Here is a 13,968-nt window from a genome sequence, read left to right on the forward strand (position 1 = left end):
TGCGGTTGACACCAAAAGTACCTCCACACAGCTTTGCAGTCTTGCTTGCTGTCAATCTCTTCTAGCCTTGATTTCATCGTCTGTAAAGTATGGGTAATATACTGCTTTTTCTGACTCACAGGGTTCTTGTGAAGATCATATCAGACTAATTTATATGTTCATTACACTATCAAGGCATACTCCTTATTCATTATCATTAGAAGTATTATATTTGAATTTAGATGTTGTATGTATATAATTCTTCTGTATTATGTGTGTATGGACTTCAGTCATTACCAAGAAAGACAACTTTTTAATATTACTTACCCAAGGAAAAATGTTGAGGGCTCTATAAGTTTAAAATTGACTTTAACTTAGGTAAAGACATAAAATTCTCTCTCCATTGGCCTTCGGTTCAATAAAAATAGCATATTTGTGAGTGGACACATCCATATGCATCTTTCTCTCTTTTATGTAAAATCTAGCATAGCATACTGATTAAGAGCACCAGCTCTAGGGCCAGAATTTTGGGGCTCAAATCTGAGCTCTATCGCCTCCTAACAGTGTGCCTTGGACAAGTTATTTAACCACTCTGTGCCTCTATTTTCCCATTTATAAAACTGGGATAAAAGGTGGTAATTACTTCATAAGATCATTATGAGGTTTTAAAGAGTTAATAAAAGTAAAGCTCTTAGAACAGGGTTAATGCATAGTAAATATCATTGGAATTATCTAGTTAATTGGAAGAGAGTTTGGGGGAAGGAAGGAGAAAGAAGGTATCAAATAAAATACCCTTCCCGCAAAAAAAAAAAAAATATATATATATATATATATATATGAAAATGCACAAACACACCAAAACACTTTTATCCTTGTCTTGTGACCTTTATGTCTCTTACTATTGAAGGTTTTAGAAGCCGTAGTACATCTTTACACCATAAGCTATGTATTAGTTTGCTAGGGCTGCCATAACAAAATACCACACCAAGACCGGGTGGCTCAAGCAACAGAAATTTTTCTTACAGTTTTGGAAATTAGAAATTCAAGATCAAGGTATCGGCAGGTTTGGTTTCTTATGAGGTCTCCCTTTGGTTTACAGATGGCACCTTGTCACTATATCCTCAAATGGTCTTCCCTCTGTGTGTGCACATCCCTGATGTCTCTTTGTGTGTCCGAATGTCCTCTTTCTATGACACCAGTCGTATTGAATCAGGGCCCAATCTGACAGCCTCATTTTAACTTCATCACCTGCTGAAAGGCCCCGTTTTCAAATACAGTTATACTCTGAGATACTGTGGGTTGCGGCTTCAACATATGAATTGGGGAAGGAGGATATAATTCAGCTCATAACAGGCTTTTTGCTTCAGAGACAGTGAGAAATTAGCCAAAGCAGCAGAATTTACTCCGGTATGTAATGAAGGAGTCAAAGACAATTTTGAGTCCAGTAATGAAATTCATTTGAATATTTCATGTGGTGCTTATACCAATCATATGAAAGATAATCTTATTTTTTTAGAGAAACTCAGACTTTCATAGAAAAATAATGGGAATTTTGCAATAATTTTTGGCTTGGTTTAGACACTTGGTCCATAATTTTTGGTTTGGAAAGTGGGATTTGGAGTTTCATCATAGAGGAAAATATAATCTATGCTAGTTATCTTGGTAAAAGAAATTAAATGTAGGGAGTAAGCATAAAGATATTTACAGCTCATGAGGAGCAATTTAGCATGATATCATCGGTGAAGTAGATACATGTGATGTTCTGTGGGATGTCAGGCTGAACAAGATCTCTAGGACTAGACTGTGACAGAGAGGAGGAGAGTGGACATAGCCCTGAGGTGAGACAGTGAAGGTGTACTGTTGTTTCTGTTAGTAGAAAGCAAAAGGCTTGTGATCCTTGAGAACCATTCGAAGGGAAAAGATTAGGTCAACAGCTGTATACCAGATGTGAGACATTTGTGTTAATTTGCTTAAGAAAAGTCATCATATCAGGAGCAGCAGCTACAATTGTCATTGTCTGATTAAGTTTACAGTAATCCATAATCATTATCAAATCTGAATACATCTTTCACACAAGCCAAATAGGTAAATAAAATGGGAATGTTAGGAATTGCCACACCTGTGTCTTTTAAGTCTTTGGTGGCACCATTAATCTTGGCAGTTCTCCTAGGGATGTGGTATTACTCTGTTTACTGTCTAGAGTGAGGCAGAGGGAGCTCTGAGAGCTTCCACTTGGCCCTCCTACAGTATTAGCCCTTTTGCCACATTCCAGTGTGGAGATTAGACCACTTTCAAACATATCTACATCAATTACACACTCAAGAACTAAGGGAATAACCATAGGATGGGTCCTGTAAGAGAGACTTGAGCCCAAACCTCATTTGTCACCTGAGCACCATAATTCTTCTCTTTGACTATTAATATCCAGGGGTGTTTTTGGATTTCCAGGAATCAGCATCCATTCAAAACCAGTATCTAGAAATTTGCAAAGATCTATGGACTCTTTAATTTCCCTCGATAAAAAGGTCAAGACTTTACTTGAATCATATTAGCAAAGTTGATCCACATTATTTGTTTATCCAAGCTACCATATGTGTATATTCTAGCTGATGCCTGATGCCTGCTATAGGCCGTCTTTGCTCTGGGGATCCCCATTAGCCTAGCCAAGACTTTCTCAGAATTGCACTGCAGGCTAAAACTCTGCTATTCAGTCTTCCTTCTTTTCCTCCCTCCTTTCACAGTTGTCAGACCTGCATTGTGGTCAGAAGGCTCCCCTCCTTCCTGATCCTTTGCCTCTTTATCTTCCACAGGTGTTTCCCCCAATACGTGTCTTACACATCTAGTTGGACTTTGGCATTTTTTTCTCACAGGACCTGAGCTGACACAGAAATCAACTAATGCAAAAAAAGGCCAAAGTCCTGAACATTAGATTGTTGACTAATAGAAAATTTCTGGGCCTTGGAAATCATAATTTTACATTTTCCTAATAACTGAAAGTTTTTTGAAAAATTAATCAAATATGCCATACATAAAAGGTCTGAATAGAGTTGGTTTTTCCCCCACTATGCCCTCAGTAGGAAAGTGTTGCTTTTGGAAATAAAAATTTTAAGTAGATCCAGAGAAGAGATTAAATTCCTGGGATTGCTATCAGAAACTGGGAACCCGGACAGCATTTCCATGTTTGTCTCTGCTCTCTTTATTTTACTCTTCATTTTGCTTTCCATTTTGTCATGAAATGTTAATATAATATCTACCATGTCAAAAAATGAAAAATGGGGAGTTCATGTGGTGCTCTCAGCAGGCTTCTTGAAAAACATTTTTTCCTTCTTTCAAGGATCAGCTAAAATTGAATTTGGCATTGTTTGCCCTTTGTCGCCTAGGCAGTTGGGTCAGACTCTTGCCTGACCTAAGTGAGGCCGTGATGGACAGTTCTGTAGAGGGCATTATCACAGCCTAATCAGATAAACCGAAAACAAAATTGTTTTTCTCTTCTCCCACGACATCTGCTCCTTCATGTTCTTCCTCTTTTATGTTCTCTTCTAACTTGCCTTGTGAATTTTCAAGACATAGTACAACTTATTGTTATTAGGGAGATAGAGATTTTGGTTGCAGAAGCAGCCGTGTGAATCCAGTGTCTTCTGCCTTATAGACAGACTTTCTCAGGATCTGAGAGCAGTGTCTGCAAGCCGTGGGCACTGAGGCACAACCAAATCTATAATACTTTTTGCCTAATGCAGAAAGAGTGGCGCTGCCGTTTCCTGGATGCTTTAGGCTTTTGTTCAATAATAATACATTCAATCATGTGGGAATTTAAAACATTCACCTTGTACTAGTAACAATAAATCTAACTCTAGAATCAGCACGAACCATGCAAGAAATAATCAAACTAAAAAAAATGACATCAAAAACGAAGTACTAAGGGCAATAAAAGAATCTTTTTTTGTTTGTTTAATTTTACATTTTAGCAAGAATATGAGACAAAGAAGGGGTATGCTTGGGTTTGGGGTTGAAGACGCAATGACAACATAGGCTTAAGAGAAAGTGTAATACTGCTAAAATAGTATTTTGCTTCTCTGCCAAAGAAGTAATAAAAGGAATTTATTATTCATTGCATGTGTGCTTTGTGCCAATGCTATGCTAGATGACTTATATACATATTATCTTGATCCTTCCTAGAACCCAGAAAGGGAAGCATGTCATCTCCATTTTATAGATGAGTAAACTGAGACTTAGAGAAGTTAAATTAACCCAAGCTCTTATGGCCCATATGTGGTTCCCCAGGCCTGTCTGACTAAATTATGGACGAAGGGGGAATGATCATGGAACTATGTAGGACAGAGCGAATACTGGTAAGAGGGATGAACACCTGAGGCAGCTAAGTAATAGGTTCCCGTCTAGAGCAAGCAAAGACCATAGCACTTGGTGATCACCCCACAGGCTTTGCTAATCCTCACCAGGGTCTGAGAGACCTTACAAATGGAAACACAGAAACTGCAGTTGGTGATTTCAAGGAAGTAAGTGAAGAGAAAGGGAAAGCATAGGAAGACTCGAAATGAAGATATATAGTCCCAGCTTTTGTAAACCTAGTCATAATTTGAATAACTTTGATTAGCTTTCAGGCATGCTGGACCCTCATTTGCACCGGCTCAAGGAATTTACAGCCAGACCTTAGAGAAATGACTTGGTTACAAGGCTGATTTCCGAGGATTGCACCCTACTTTCCAATACCTAGTTTAAAAAGTGGGAATGAGGAAAATGAAGTTTAGGTTTGATTGGGCTTACTCCATTTTTCTAGAAGGTGAGACATGAGGAAATACGGACAAAAAACAACATTTGAATTAGCATAAAGGAATACAAACAGACCCCTTTAACAGCTTAGAGGACAAGATGTAGCCCCTTGGAAAAATGAGCTCTCAACTACAAGATAGAGTGATAGGGCTACATCAAGAAGGGCTGGGATTAATTTTTAGTTATCTTATTGGCTAAGATTGGGCAAGAGTGGGAGAAAACATTCTACATATAGGAAGTATTCCTATACATTGCTAGTGGAAATATAAATTGATACAACATCCACGGAGAGCACTTGGCAGTATCTGTTAGAATTTCAAATTCACATTCTCTTTAACCCAGCACTACCACTTCTACAGTTTGAACTTATAGAAATACTCTGCACACAGTATTGTATGTACAAGGGCATTCATTGTAGCATTTTTGGAAAGAATAAACAAATAATATAATTTCTTGTCTCTTGACTAGGATTTTTTGTAGTTTTTATGATTCGCTCGTAGGGCTTTCAGTAGCTATCACCTTGCTGTTATTTTCTATAATGAACTTGGGTTTATTTAAAAATTAATTCATAATTATTATGATAATTAAAGCCAAAACAAAAAAAATCTATATATGTGCATATATATGTATGTATATATATATATATGTATATATAAAATTTATACATTAGATTAACCAAGATTATGTTGTTAAAGTTATTTCTAATTTAAGGTGGTACAATATTTTGTTTGTTATGGTGATTCAATGTAGGGATATAGCCGTAAAAAGCATTTCAGTATTTAATAAAAGAAATTTTGGTTGTGACTATAGGTCATGGTCCACTCCTTCCTGAACTTACAATGTCAACCCCTATAGAATAAGGTGGATGTTGGAGGTGGGGAGACAGGGAAGAACTGTTGATTGGAGGGTGTGTCATAAACTTTTAAGGGCAAGGCTACCCAGGTCTCCCATTTAAGTTCTCAGTTATCTCTTCTCCCTCTTTTCTCTAACCTCTTAACTTAGTACTCTACATGAGTGAGAGGACTGGGGTCAGGAAAGATGTCAGTAGGTCAAAGAATGTAGCTTGGTTTAATTTGAAGAGACAAAACAATGGACAGTTGAAGATATGCAGTTTATAGGAAGGAAGATTGAGATTTAAGATGAAAAATAGGTCAAGAATAGGTCAGCTAAGTTCTACCTGGTAAAATTCTGAAACAATCTTATTTAAAGTTTCACTCTTCAATGACACACATATTTAAAAACATTTTAAAAAACAAAAATTATAGCTAACTCTTAATTAGTACTTAACATGTGTGGAAACCTAATACTCTACATGCATTAACTCATTTATTCTTTACAACACATCTATGAAAGAGGTTCTATTATAAACCCTATTTTGCAGTTGAGGAAAGAGACTTAAGGACTGAGCGATTTGACCCCAAACTTATTGTACTGTGTCTCTCTATCTTTTAGGGTTTATGTGAGAATCAAGTGAGTTTTTGTGAGTAAAAGTACTTTGAAAACCACTAAGCACTAGATACTTGAAAGCCAGTTCTCAAGAGATAGAAAACATTATCCACTGTGCTCTGTGGAATAACTCTTTTCATGCAATACTTGGAAAACAAGTTACTGTTGAAGCTAACCATAGATTAGAGGAACACTTTTGGGATGGCAAGATAAGTATTAAGAAGAACGCAAGGATAAAAAGAAAAAAATGACATATAATCAAGATATGTTGTAATGGCCTTTTTTTATGGGGTGAGAGTCTCACAGAGCTGAAAACTGCGATTGCACGGCCAGTTTGTATAGAGCAGTCTCTGCAACAGGATTGACCTGGCCCTAAAAGAATAATTGCGGGGCCTAATAGATTGTTTCCACCTTCAACTGCTAATGAAACTCATGGAAAATGTATCCCTACTTAACGAATAAGGCTGAAAACTCCAAAAACCCTTTTGCCAAGGACGTGTTCTTTGGGCTCAGACTGAATTCCTTATTTTGTTAGAGTACTGCCACCAAGCCAACCATGGGCAATTCAACATGCCACATTTCAAGCAGAATTTAATTCATCTAATACATTCACTTCTCTGTGCCATAAATGAGACAAATACCTTACGATCAGGTGATGGCCTGCCAGTAATGCCATAGACAGAGAGTAGTGGTGTTAATGGAGAGTTCTTCAGTCAGATCTTGGCTATACTCCCATCAAAAGCTGGTCCAAAAATTTGCCAAGGATATCAAGTTCCTATCTTGTGCTGTGTCTGTGACTTTTTAAGTAGAAGAGGTAAAAGGGATGTGTGTGTGCACGCATATGTGTGCGCATGCGTGCAAATGCATGCTACTTTATAATACCCAACTCTACTTTTGTTATGAAATTTCACTTTCTTCATAACAAAAAGAACAGTAAATGCCTTGACCAAAGAAAGCATCTCCAAGTGCCCCTTAATCTGCTATGGGTATGTTTTAATGGAATCACCCAGCCCTAAGGTTACCTGAAGATAGTTATCTCTTATAAATACTAGTTCCTTCTTTTTTTATGGATACATGCTTTCCCTTCTGTAGCAAATCTAAAGGCAGGAACAGTTGGAATGTTACCCAAAGGGGGAGGGGGCTTTCTTAGTCTTAACCCACAGAGCCTGCTGTCCCGGTCAGAAAGTGACACATGAATGCATCAAGAATAAGTCCAACATCCAACAATCAGAAAGAGTTGTAATAAACACTATTTACTGACTACTTCCTGTACCAAGGCTAAGTACATCTGAAAGAACAACTGAGAAAGACACAAGGGATCCAGTGAACATCTTTTTTCCTAAACAAATTTAAGGACAGCTCTCAGGTACTTTGGGCGTCAGAATTATCTGGGAAGAGTTGAGAGTTGTCTCCTGTAGGCTCTGGAGTCAGGTGGTCTGGTTTTGCATCCTGTCTCTGCATTTGTTAGTTGTATGGGTTGGAGCATGTTACTTAGCCTTGGTAAACTTTAGTGCTTCTGTTGGTAAAAATTAAAGAGTGGGGTTTGGGGGAGATGGGAAGGAGAGAAGGGGAGAAATAAAAATAGACATCTCATTAAGGGTGTTGTAGAAATTGACATAATGCTTCACACAGTCTCAGGCATATGGTAAGCATGCAATAAATAACCGTTATCTAATTTATTATGAATATTATTATTTTCCTTCCCCAACTAAAGTCAGCCTTTAACTGATTAAAATGTGTCATGTACCTAATGTGTCATGTGCATTGGGACAAAACAAATGAAAAACAAAAATGGATTAAGAAACACAGCTTTGTGCAATAATTTAAACCTTTTCATAAATCAAAAATTTAGAGATGCTATTAGATAGTAAAATTAATCAACTTTCCATTATTTCTTTCTTTCAAGTACTGTAATAAATGCTGTTCAAACACAAAGATGGATCTAATTTGGGACTTGCCTTTGAGACCCACAATCCTGTCATGGAGATGACAGGGTGTTATGATTGGGAAACAGTGGTGGGACTGGAGAGAGCCTCCTGGGGATCTGGCTATATTCTATTTCTTGACCTGGGTGATAGTTCTACAATAATTAAGTTATGCATTTATATTATGTGTACTTCTTGGTGTATGTATTATATTCACAATTTTAAAAGTCTTTAAGAATGGCATGTGAATTATATCTCAATTAAAAAAAAGGGATATTACTGATCTTGGATTAAGAAGAAGTTTCTTAGATATGGCACCCAAAGCACAAACAACCAAAGGGGGTTAAAAAAGGATAAATTGGCTTTATCAAAATTAAAACTTTTGCTTCAAAGGACACTCAAGAAAGTGAAAAAGACAACCCACAGAATAGGAGAAATATTTGCAAATCATATATCCGATAAGGGTCTGGTATCTAGAATATATAAAAATGATTACATTTATCAATTATACCTCAATAAAGCTGAAATAAAAATAAAATAAAAAAGAAAAAACTATTAAAACTCAACAATGAAAAAAGATAAATAATCTCATTGTAAATGAGCACAAGATTTGACTAGACATTTCTCCAAAATAGGAAGACAAATGGCCAAGAAGCACATGAAAAAATGCTCAACATCATTACTTATCAGAGCATTGCAAATCAAAACCACAATAAGGTACAACATCCACTAGAATGGCTATAATGAAAAAGACATTAACAAGTGTTGGCAAAGGTGTGGAGAAACTGGAACCCTCATCCGTTGCCAGTGGGAATGGTGTAAAATGGTGTAGCCAGTTTGAAAAACATAATTAACAAAAAGTTAAACATAGAGTTACATGACCCAGAAATTTCACTCCTAAGTGAATACCCAAGAGAAGTGAAGCCATATGTTCACACAAAATCTTAAACATGAATGTGTATAGCGGCACTGTTTAGAAGGATCAAAAAGTGAGGGAAAAACCCAAATGTTCATTAACTGGTGGATAAATAAAATGTGGTATATCCATACAGTTGATTATTATTCAATTATACAAAAGAATGAAGTACTGATTCCTACTACAACATGGATGAACTTTGAAAATATTTTGCTTAGTAAAAGAAACCAGTCACAGAAGACCACATATTATATGATTCCATTTGTATGAAATGTCCAGAATAGGCAAGGCCATAGAAACAGAAAATAGATTAGTGGTTGCCAGGGGCTGCAGGGAGGCAGGGCTTAGGGAGCGACTACTAATGAGTACAGAATATCTTTTTGGGGTAATAAAAAATGTTATAGAATTAGTGGCAATGGTTGCAAAACACTGTGTATGTACTAAGAAAACACACTGACTTGTATACTCTAATAAGCTGAATATCACGACAGATTAATTATATCTCAATAAAATAAATAAAATATGAGACAGTTTCATGCTTTGTAATGGTTGTATTTGACTGAATTATAGAGTTAATGAATAGAAAACAAATTTAGAAGTATTAATTTGATTTGGGATCAAATTATAAGTGGTTCCATTGCTGGGAAGTTGTCATTGGAGAACTATTAGAAATTATTGAGAAAGTAATGTGACTAGGGTGTAGTTCAGGATTTTAGTCCAGCATCATTTTCATCTTCATCTCTACATTTCTCATAGGCTTTGTACTAGAGGGTACAAGTGATTTTGTACTTGGTAGTTTAGTTTTGTGTTAGGGAATATATATAATTTTAGAAAATTTCCCCAAAGAACTTGATCTATATTAGCCCAGTAAATTAGATTATGGGCATATAGAAGCATGGCTATCTTTCAAAGAAAAGAAGTAATAGAAGATGAAAGTGAGATTTTTGTCATGTCCACTAATACACACCCCTGATTTGGAGAACAGAAAAGGGGAAATATATTAGTGTATCAGTCCAGGTCTCAACAGGACATTTATACACTTATATAATTTGATGAGAGTTGTCAAGAACTGCTAGCAAGCTAATATGTTTGCCTGTCGCAGTTTCATAGATGCTGGTAGAAGAAACAAGACCCCTGGGTCACAGACAGAGGACTTTTTTTACTCTGTATTTTACCATGGTCCATTTCTCTATTAGAGAAAGACATAACTATTTAAAGAAATTTTAGAAATATGATCAAATTAGTATTTGGAAGCTCTAATAAATGTATTATAAAATAAAATCTTAATTCAGAGATGTATAAAATCTGTGTCCTACCTTGCTTTTTGAGTATGTGCTTATTGGACATTTTGAAAGCTTATAAAGCAGATGTTGGCTTTTAGTACTGAAAACTACAAGGTGAAATAGAATGTTAAAAAATTCAAAGCAAATCACTTGAATTTCTACACTGCATTTAACTTTCTCAACACAGTTATTTTTTTTTTTAATTTTAGTAAAAATTATTGGAGTGACGTTGATTAATAAAATCAAGTAAGTTTCAAGTATACAATTCAACAATATGTCATATATATATTGCATTGTTTCAACACAGTTCTTTAGAAGGACCGGTTCAGTAAAAGTATTAACTACAGATTCATTACTTACATCAGCCTTCTTTAATCTAATATTCCATTGTGGGGAAAAAAACTTACAGTGAATGAGAAAACATTCAGTGGTAAATTCTCCTAATGTTTTCTACAATATTCCCTGGGGTCCATGTGGTTTAATCAACACAAAATAATACTGTTCTAAAGAAATCCCTTCATTCTAGAAATCACATGAAACTATCTTGCCTGTATGATAATTAATTTTTTTTAAACCTGATGAAGTGCATGGACATACAAAATAATCTTAGAGCAGCCATGCCAGCAGAGTATTTCTACGAGTCAAGCAGTGTGTTGAGTACTAGCATATGGGGGGAAATGAAACTTTGGGGACTCTGGAGTCTGAATCTGGAGGTGGCAATTTTTTAGAGTAATTTGAAAATTTTTTGTTTTGAAAGAGTCAGTTACCTAATTAGATTAGAGAAGTGCATGTGTTTCATATACAAGGAGAGATAATCTCTCGATCTACACTCCTGAAGCCATTTGCTCCAATTATATGACTTCCACTAAAAACTGAAGGTCCGGCCTAGGATCTGTTTTCTCTAGTTTTCTAAATGTTGATCCCTCCATTATTAAAGAGACTTGGCTTCCGAGCATCAGATTACTGCATTTCTTGTAAACCAGCTTAGTGGCAACAAAATCCGATTCCTCTCTAGAAATTTTTTTTTTTATCTGAGCCCGTCTATTTTTCTGTTTCTTGGTTAAAGAATTGCTGCAAATAAGTCCATGGGCCTATTTGGTTATCAGCTTTACTTTCAAAAGATCTGACCATGTACCCTTTTGTCCTGTCTTAGATATTTGCTCTGTGTAATTTTTTTTTTGTGTGGGGGGGTGGTCAACACAGTTCTTTGAAATGTCTTTCTTTTTCTTAAGCAGAAATAGCAGAAGATTAAGAATTAGGATGTGTAGCCTCTCCTTTCATCTCTTAATCCCCCATGTATAACCTATTGCATTAAGATAATGCTTCTGAGAATGCGTTATGGGTTTCTATGACAAGTGTGACTGCTGATTAGTTGAGATAGGCTCTACTTCTATTTCTATGAGTTTGGAGAAATAAGTAAGGATTTAAAGATATAAGAGAATGTTCATGAAATATATCTTCATATGTCTGAAATAAGAGAGGATGAAAGCAATATTTCTTAAAGTAACATTTCTTAAAGTAATTCAGTTTATATGTCTGAAATAAGAGAGGATGAAAGCAACATTTCTTAAAGTAAATAAGATTTCATTTAATTTGATGTGTGGCAAGAAAAAAAGGACAGCCCCCCTTAGGGAAACTCAGATCATTGCCCCTTGCTGTAAGACTGTACATAATTTATCCTTTTTCTGTTTTTGCCTGAATTGTTTGGAGGCTCAAAATCATTCTTAATGCTCAGTTACAGTGATGATATTAATTTTAACCTTTTAAATTATTGTCATAATTTTTCTTTCTACTTTATCACATATGTGTACATATGGTTTGTATGATTGATATATATGTGAATGTATAGATGTGTAAATATATATATTTCTTATAAAGTCATCTATAATTGTCTTTAGAAAGAATTGAGATATAAATACGTGGTAAAGAACACAGGAGGTGTGAAGGATGGTTCTTTTTCTGTCCATAATCTTTAGTTAGCATTTTCTTTTATCTTGAGGGAACACTAAAGCTCATTGTGAACATGGAATGATGACACAAAGATGACACAAAACAAAAAGCAAATTAAAAAATAGGTCTTGAGAGAGTTGATTACAGTTCAGCAGGAGCAGCCTTTCAACTCTCCTTTCTTTCTAATACCAGGGATTTTACTCAGATTGCAAAAATGTGGTTGAGATGTAGTGACTTGGAGACCCAACATCTGTTAGCAGAAAGTAAGAGGGCTGTGATTACAATCTAAGTTTCAGAGCCCAGGCAGTGGGCCTGACATTTGAGAAACTGGCCAGGGCCAGCCCTTTTGTCTCCTTCCCTGCCCCCCTCGTCCCCACTTCCGTCTCCTGGACCCAAGCTCTCATGCTCCCAGCCAGACCAGCTAAATCGAGAAAGCACTGAAGCCCTCCACCCTTTTTTCTCTACTCTGCTGACCACAATATAACCTTCCTATGTCTATTCCCTCAAGTCTCTGCTAGGAGATGGAATCCAACGTGATTAAAAAAAAAAAAAAATTTCACAGTAAATATTAAATAATAGAAGAACTGATTTCCTTCTCAGATCATATAACCCTATTGTAGTTACCTTTCCATATTGTTTCAATGTCTTGTGTATTCTCTGGATTCAGAAGTTGAGAAGTCAAATTAACAGTCAACTATCTCTTGCCCCTCTGCTTTATGTCCACACCTTTCTGTCCCTAACTGATACCAGCCTCCTGCCAATCGCGTGGACTCCGGCCTCTTTTTTCCTTTTCTTGTGAAAAAGAGGATATAAAGCTCCTTTTGGCTCAAATTGGTAAGAAGGGTTGGAAAGTAATTGAGTATTTTTTTCCTAATATGAATAGAAAAATTGATAGAACATTTATGAGAGAAGAGTTACATGTTTATTTGTTTAGAATATTTTGTTTCAGAAATAAGTATCCAGAGATATAGTGTTTTTATGAACCAATCCACCTGATATAAATGGGTAAGTTATGTTTGTTTGCCTCTGTATAGAGGCTTTGATGCTTTAGCATAAAAGAGGAACTAGGAGTGAGTGTTTGAGACATTCTGGCAGAATGGATTGGAGTTAGTTTTGGTCAGGCAATCCCTTTAGATCAGACTATAAAAGGCACCAGTATCTTTACAGAATGTTGGCTTGGCTGCGACCCATGTTTTGCCCGGCAGTTCCTGAAAGGGCTTTGTCATCACCTTTCTGTCCTTCCCCAAGTCATTTGAAAATATATAGAGAAGAGAATAATGTGATCAGGGGCTCAAGTTGTATTTATGGCTTAAGTATAGTGGTAGTAGACACAGGGATGTTTCATTATTTTTATGCCTTATATGTCTGAAATGTATCATAATAATTAAATATTTGTTAAAACTAAATAGAACAAATGGTTTTAGGGAATTAGTCTTACATAGTCATAAGATTTATTTGCACAGATACTAATATGATTTCTATGTTAGTTTGATCATTTCTTTTTTTTTTTTTTTGCTTTCTTACCCCTTAAACAAACACATATGAGATTTTATAGATGTGACTAGTTGCTTCCCACTCTCTCTGACATAAAGAAGAAAAAATGTGTGCACTGCCCCTTACTTAAAGATTAGCAGCTTTCATTTCTGTTGGTTGGGATGGAAGTGAACACAAATGTGTTTGT

General features: G+C 35.9%; 1 protein-coding gene and 1 long non-coding RNA gene across 3 annotated transcripts in view; both read left to right on the forward strand.

Annotated features, from left to right (window-relative positions):
• The window catches only part of SHROOM3 (shroom family member 3), a 281,729-nt gene that overhangs the window by 20,235 nt on the left and 247,526 nt on the right, over positions 1 to 13,968 (forward strand). The gene's annotated exons all lie outside the window — the stretch shown is intronic.
• LOC120588237 (uncharacterized) lies at positions 10,631 to 12,826 on the forward strand. The gene is made up of 2 exons (XR_005649177.1): positions 10,631 to 11,802; positions 11,865 to 12,826. It is a non-coding gene; the product is annotated as an uncharacterized LOC120588237 (long non-coding RNA).

The sequence above is a fragment of the Pteropus medius genome, unplaced genomic scaffold, assembly GCF_902729225.1.
Source record: "Pteropus medius unplaced genomic scaffold, Ma_sr-lr_union100, whole genome shotgun sequence".
In the NCBI taxonomy this organism is placed as follows: Eukaryota; Metazoa; Chordata; class Mammalia; order Chiroptera; family Pteropodidae; genus Pteropus; species Pteropus medius.